At 39.1% G+C, this 7,495-nt stretch overlaps 1 pseudogene; it reads left to right on the top strand.

Moving 5' to 3' along the window:
• Positions 1–1,004: 1,004 nt before the first annotated feature.
• LOC109448104 (mitochondrial inner membrane protein OXA1L pseudogene) lies at positions 1,005–6,209 on the top strand (annotated as a pseudogene).
• The last annotated feature ends 1,286 nt before the right edge of the window (positions 6,210–7,495 follow it).

Below are 7,495 nucleotides of genomic sequence, written 5' to 3'. Positions count from 1 at the left end.
TACTACGCAATCTTTGTTCAATGATTTCTATGCTATAAGCATTATGCTCTCTCTAGTAATGGCTGCCGATGATACAGAGATAAATATATAGCCCTTGTCACCAAAGAGAAAACTATCTAGTAGAAGAAGAAAACAGATAAACAATGATGTCAATATACTATGGTTAGAGCCACAATATCCAAAATGTTAAGGGAACTCATTATTTGGTTCTAAGAGAAGGCTTAGTTGTAACCTGAGAAGGGTTGCTAGATTCAGCAAGTACAAATACAAAATGCACATTTAAATCTATATTTCAGATAAATAACAGTTTGTTTAGTATAAGTATGTCCCCATGCACTATTCAGAACATACTGTACAACAAATTATTTGCTGTTTTTATGAAATTTAAATTTAGGTGGGTGTCCTATATTTTTATTGACAATCCTAAACCTGAGGGATGATTAGACATTTTCCCATGTCCAAGATTTGAGGGGGAAACTGGGAGGCCATCTGCAAAGTAGAGGAAACAGCATCTAAAAGGGCTAGAGTGACTCCACACAGTGTGAGGCAGGCTAAAAAAAAGATGAGTCCAGAAAACTGAAGAAAATATTATAAACAATATTGAGATTGCATTCTACTCCTTAGAGCAACTAGCAGCTATTTAAAGGATTTTTGCATTTTCCAAAGATCAGTCTGGTTGTCATGTGAAGAACAGATTCAAGAGAGCAAGCTTGGAGACAGAACGAGTTAATTGAGAAGAGAAAGAATATAGAGCAGGGCGTTCTCATCAAAGGAAATAGCTTGAACAAAGCCATAAAGGCAAAGATGTGAAAAATCTTGTATATTCAAAGAGTAACAAACAGCTTAGATTGCAAGGGACAGAGTAAGAGAAAATTAAACTAGAAAGTGAGGTAGAGGCCAATTTCTAGGGCACTTACATGGAGAAGCTTTAGACTTAATCCCTAGGAAGTGGCTGAAAGATTTTAAAGGGATTATCATATCATCCTATTTCTCACTTTGAGAAAATGGACAGGTTAGTCTGACGTCCAAAAAAATGTCAGATGCAATAAAGTAAGTCAGTGGTGATTCTCTGGTGAAGTAAGAAATAAGATCAAGTTAGGGATGAAATGATTAAAGTACTCTCATTCTAATCAAACGCTTGTTTGTGTGTGCATGCGTGTGTGCATGCGTGTGTGTGTGTGTTTGTGTGTGTGTGTATTTAAAACTGACCCTTTAAATCATTCTGTAGAATCTTACATCTTAGTACTAAGATTAGTATTTTGAGTGCAAATAAAATCCAGGGTAAAGAAACATAGGAAAGGGTTATGCTAAGACTTGTAAACATTTTCTTCTTCCGCTTAACTTTCCCAGACCCTTCTTAATCAACATGATTATGTCATCATCATGAGGTGGGTGTCAGTGTCATTTTTATGCCCATTTTACCAATAAGGCATTGGAGTCACACAGAAGTGGCAGCCTGACTCCAAAGAGAAGAGATGTATTGCCACATTGAAATATTCAGAAGATGTGAATTCTATTGTCTTAAATCAGCTTAGCTCATAAGTAACGAATAGACCACCACCACCCTCAAAAAAGAACAGCTGAAAAAATATACAAAATGGCCTCTAGAGAGAAAAAAATAAGATGAGGAAAATAAATATCCTCAAAGCCTGTATGTATCATCATTTGCGGTTGGTTGTCAAAAACAAAATTTTAGATCTTCCATAGCCAGTCTGAAGCTCAAACAAGATGTTGATAAAAAGAAATATCTGTTTCATCTATCATATATTTCATCTATTATATATAGATCTTGTCAACATTTCAAAAGAAGGAAAGAAGCATGTCGAGTTCTGTGAATTTATCAGTACCCCAAGAGTAGATCTGCATTTGAGAGGAGGTCTGCGGCCAACTTGACAGAAGCGATGAACAGACCAGAATCTCAGCCCACAGAGAATTGCTGCTGCTACCTCTAGTCTCTGCATTAGGACCAACAGAATAACTCCCCTCATTAAATTGGTAGATGAAAGGCAAACGCATCTTTATACATGTATCTAGGAGCTATTGTCAACAAAATACTCCAAGATTTAAGCAAAAGTAGGGGTGCAGAGATATAAAACATGTGCTCAAGTTGACTAAATTTAAAGCTTCAGAGAAATGCCCAAAGGCGTCTCAAAATGAGAGTCTAATAGGCTGGTTTCTGACATAAACCAAAAACAAAAACAAAAACAAAAAGCAAGAAAAGCTTTACCCTTACTAGTATGAGAGTAAAATAGAAATAAAAGTACTGTACATTTAGTAAGCTTGATAAATAAGCAAATTCTATGTCAAATATTTATACTGAGTATAAGGAGGAGGGGTGTGTGAGGTATCTTCTCTGAACATTAATAAAGAGAAGAAGATATTATGTGAGTTTTTAGGAGAAATTCATAGTACTTGGTTAAGAAGAAAAATATGAAGCTAAGAATTTATTTAAATGTTAAAGTGTTGAGGCTTGCAGGTAGTCCAAGGTAACCACTTAAAAAAAAATTAAAGAGATAATATAATTGATATGCTAACATGAGATAAAATGGAGTCATATACAACGCTCAATTAAAACCAGAGAAAGAGGAAAAAAGAGGTGACTAAAGAAAAAATTACAAGTGCAACAAATAGAAAAGTATTACAAACATGGTAGATAGTAATCCAGTGATATCAATAATCAATTTAAATGTGAATAGTCTAAAAACACCAATTGTAAGTCAGAAATTATGAGGTGATAGAAAACACGAACCAATTACATGCTGTCTATAAGAACCCACTTTAAATAGGAAAACTGAAGTAGGTTAAAAGCGAAGGAATGGAAAAAAGATATACCATGCAAACACTTATCAAAAGAAAGTGGATGCAGGTATGTTCATTTCAGACAAATTGGGCTACAGAACAAGAAAATTATCAGGGATAAATAGGGGCATTACAAACTGAGAATGACGTCAATTCTCCAGGAAGATATAACAATCCATAACATGTATAAACATAACTCACAGAGCATCAAACTAGGAGATGCTAAAATCATTCTCACATGGCAAGCAGAGACATCCTTCTAACTGGAACCAGTTTGCTTCAAGTACAGTACACTCGGGATAAAGCAACTTTATCATTCCCCTATTATTCCTAAAAACCTACAAGCTCTGTGGAATGAGATCTCCTTCCCCGGTCCTCTGTCACTTCAGAGCCCCAGAGAGTTAGTAATTAATACATCAATCCCAGGGAAATAATAAAAGCTCTGAAATTTAAAGATGTCCCCACTCTTCTCATCCTGACTTTCTGCATGTGGGATGCCTGCAGTGGGACCAGGACTTGACTAGATTTCCTGCCTGGCAGCTGTGTGGTTTTTGACATCTCCATGGTGGGAGTAGATGAAAAGACAGAAGTAAGGGGACACAAAAGCTCTGTCTTGACTGGCATTGAACATACGCTGGCTTTCACATGTCCATTTCATGTTTGTGTGTTTACATCTACATTTCTAGGGCTGTAAATGGGTTTACGGCTGATTGTGCATGTAATGGTTAATTTTATGTCACCTTGCATAGGTGACATCACAGCTCATACTGCTGTTACAGGCTGCTGCAGCCAGAATCTCATCATTTATCTTTCTCAGGCCCCAAGCTGTGGGGGACAAATATTAAGCTATCTGAAAGATCCCCATGGAACGCCACCTCCCTCTCAAAGGGAGAGGTGACACATCTCACAGCACTGATTCTTTCCACATAAACCATGTCTCCAACCTCTCACTTTGGCATCTGTGTATCCACCTTCTTTTATAGTCTGGAAGCTGATGGTCACAAAATCTCTCATCTGAGCCCCCTTTGAAGACCTCCTCAGGCAGTTTACCCCTCACAGTATTTGGCACTTATAGTCTCAATGCTTCAGCAAAAACACAAAATTACCATTTTAATTTCTCCATTTACATAATGTAACCATGATCATGTTAGTCCCCTGCTTTGAATCTTCATATCCCTTTGGTGTTGGTATGAAGTCTCATTTCTTAGAATTGTCACCAGGCTCTTCATCACCTTCCTTTCCAGTTTCAATTTGAATCTCTTGTCCTCAAACCAAGGCTCTAAGGGATAAATTTTCTTTCAATTCCTGAATTAGTCTTCACTCTTTCTCTCAAATCTCAATGATGCTGTTGCCTCCATTGTATTGGATAACTCCCTACTTTTGCTCTAGGTCTCGGTTTACTTATTACTTCCACCAGAAAGCCATCTCTAAACCTTCCCCTGGCCTCCCCACTAATACAACGTATGTGCTCCTGCTAAGTACTCACAAGCACCTTTCTCCAATTGTGCCTAGCTATAATTGTTTGTCATCTCAGCTAACATGGACAGCATACGGGCAGGCATCATATGTATCTAGCCCAAGGTTGTGTACCCAGAACATAGCACAGTGAATAATAATGCATAGGCACCCAACAAATATGTAATAATCAACTAACCATTTGGTTTATGCTTGGTACTCATTATGGGAAACAATCTAATCATGTGAAATTCGGTCACATAAAAATGGCAATAAATAGATTATGCCTGTTGTCCAATTCAGTAATTTCAATGGATTTCAAAGACAAAGTTACACAATTATTAAGAGACCCCCGGCAGTTGTGTTACATCATAATGGTAGCAGGATTAAAAATTAATTGGGACCCCCAAAATTCTTTTAAATATCTTTCGAGTTTCAAAGAAGAAGTAAAAGGAAACTTTTTGGGGGGACACTGAGAATACAATTGTTGATCTTATGTGAAGCTAGAGCATTGAAATAGTTTCTACAAAATCTTGAACCAAGTCGACATTTAAGGTATTTTTTTTTCTTTGTTTTTTGTTTTTTTTTTTTACTTCATATTTGTTGTTCTTTAAGGGTTTTAAAACTTCAATGTTAGTTTTGAAGTTTTATCAGTCTTTTCACTCCCCACTGATATAAACTGAAAATTAAATAAGGGTTCCTATTTCTAACGTAGAGATGATAGAAGATATAAGTCAATTTTTAGGGGTTCCTAACTTACATAGTAACAGAGTTGAGCTCTTTCTGGCAAAATGACAGGTGTGCTGACGTGCTGAGGCCAGGAGTTTCCGCACCTGCCGTGGCCCCAGGGTCAGTCCCACAGCTTGTCAGGGCCCACGCAGTGGCCACCGGACACTACCTACTGCAGCGCTCTTGTTCCCAGCCAGCGGTGCTGGGGGCCCCTAGTCCCCACTGCCTCAGTATCTCTGCCATCTCATTTGCAGACGCCCAGATTCAGGCCCCTCCTGTCATTCCTGCAACTCCCTCACCCACAGCGGTAACTGAGGTGGCTGCTGGCCCTTAGAGCTTCGCTGAAATGGGGCTGGGGTCACTAGAATTCATGCATGTGAACCTACACTTACCTCGGTGGGAAGCCATGGCTTCATGTACAGGTCTTGCCCACTGCCTGGCATTTCCTCTCACCGTGAAGGGCCAACGAGAAGCAGCCAAGATCCACAGCCATTTGCCAGCGATCTAGAAGTTTCCCACTCGAATTAGAAAGGCCAGGTTAGCAAAGACCACTCTGAGTTTTACAGGGCTTCCTCGGACATGACGTTTTATCAGCAAAAGCATGCTATTAAACTCCTTAGGTCTCTCATTCTCCTTCTGACTCAGGCCAGGCCCCCATGTCCATCTCCTTCCTTGCTGTGAGAGAAATGGCCAAGCTTCCTGTGCCCAGCCTACAGAGAGCGGCCTCTGGTGGTTGCCGGATGTCACACTATCTGTCCTCACCTACATGTCACCACCGGTCACCGCTACAATGCGGGGTGTTCATGAGCTAGGTGCTGAGCCTGGTGTGCGAAGTTCTGACCTTCGGTGGATGGGAAACGTGATGAGACCGATGCTCCTGGCAGGCTTGCCCATAACTGCCCATTTCCCCTCGGCAGCGCACATGTCTTGGCTGTCCTCCAATGCGTCCTCCCTGGGCCAGGTGGCTTGCCTCTGGATTCCGGCTATACGCACTGGACTTAAAATGCCCCAGCATGTCGTGCAGGACTCCAACAAATTACCCCCACAGAAAGGCTGGCAGAATGCTGAAATCACCCATCAGCTACCACAGGGTGAACGGCGCACGCAGAGCCACTTGGAGCTAGCAGCCAGGGGTCCCTTATGACGGAAATGCCCCTCCCAACACCTCCAACAGCCGCAGCAACAAACCAAAGTCTAAGCGGCCCTGGCCTGACACGCGTGGCTAAATTCTGTTGCCTGCTCAGACTGGCAGGAACTCTCTTCAAAGACTCAGCCTTAGAACAAGATTTGGCGCACTGGGTCCTTGCCCCAGACCTAGAAACTGGGCGGCATGGAGATGTTTGTTTTAGAAGTGGATTCCACTACAGACTCTCCCAGCTAAGTATAAAACAGTACTGCGGGTCAAGTATCTTCCCGTCCACAGAATTAGTAAACTTCTGTACTATAAAAATAAATTATATATATATATGAACTGAGTTGATACATTACTGTAAAATATCAATTTAAAGAAAATCAGTTTCTTCTTTAAAAGCAAAACTGTTACTAAGTCATGAGACTTTCAACTATTTTTCTTCATTTATTCAATTTGTCATTCGGTCATGAAATCGAAGTTGGTTAATTAAAATTTACTAAGTCTTCCCAAAACCAAGTTCATCATTATCTTGGCTATTTGTGAGAATTTGATATAGTAGTTAATGGTTTGTTTCGATCTCAAATGAAGGAACTTAAACTATCACTCCCGTAGTTCCCAGGGTAGTAGTGTTCAAAAGCAGACACTGCTGTGACCCAGTTACAGACCTCAGGATAACTTATGCCTTTTTCTCTGTTCTCATCTTAGTTGCTTAATCACCCTGCCCATACTGGTACTTCCACTGATCTTCAGTAAGTACCGAATTTGGTTCTATAGACTGAAGTTAAAGAGAAAAAAATCATTAACTCAACATCGCTTTAGCACCATTAATTTGATTCCATAGCTTCAACTTTTTCCTTCTAGTTAATGAATAGATTTTGTCATAATAGTGTTTTACTCATAATACATTTAAACGTCTCCAATTTCTTTTTATTGCTATTACTGTATACATGTGATTTTTAGGGAGGGCCGAATAAGCCTATTCTGAAAAGAGACATTTCAACTATATTTAAGTAAAAGAGAAAGAATCACAAGTTATAAAACGTACAAACTTGGAAAAAATTTCTAACGATGATAGCTAACTCCCAATTTGTGTTTCATCAATAAACATCGTACTTAGCTAAAACAGTTAAAATTTAGTAATAGAATGATTGTTTGATTCAATCTTTTATTTTGTCTCCATAATTAACAATCTTAATATTAAGCAGAGACAAAAATTATAATGAAAATAAACATAGCAATGCAGTTATTTTTATCTTATAACTTGTGCTAATATCACAGACCCAAACTGATAGACTCAAGATGCTTAGTTTGCATTTCCTTTGTAAATGTCTAACTGTTTTTCCTCTTTGCCTGTTAATCTTTAAATCCATAGGCTTTTCA

Source organism: Rhinolophus sinicus, chromosome 15 (genome assembly GCF_057876585.1).
Source record: "Rhinolophus sinicus isolate RSI-liver-muscle chromosome 15, RSI-T2T, whole genome shotgun sequence".
NCBI lineage: Eukaryota > Metazoa > Chordata > Mammalia > Chiroptera > Rhinolophidae > Rhinolophus > Rhinolophus sinicus.
This window is presented reverse-complemented; position numbering and strand designations above follow the sequence as displayed.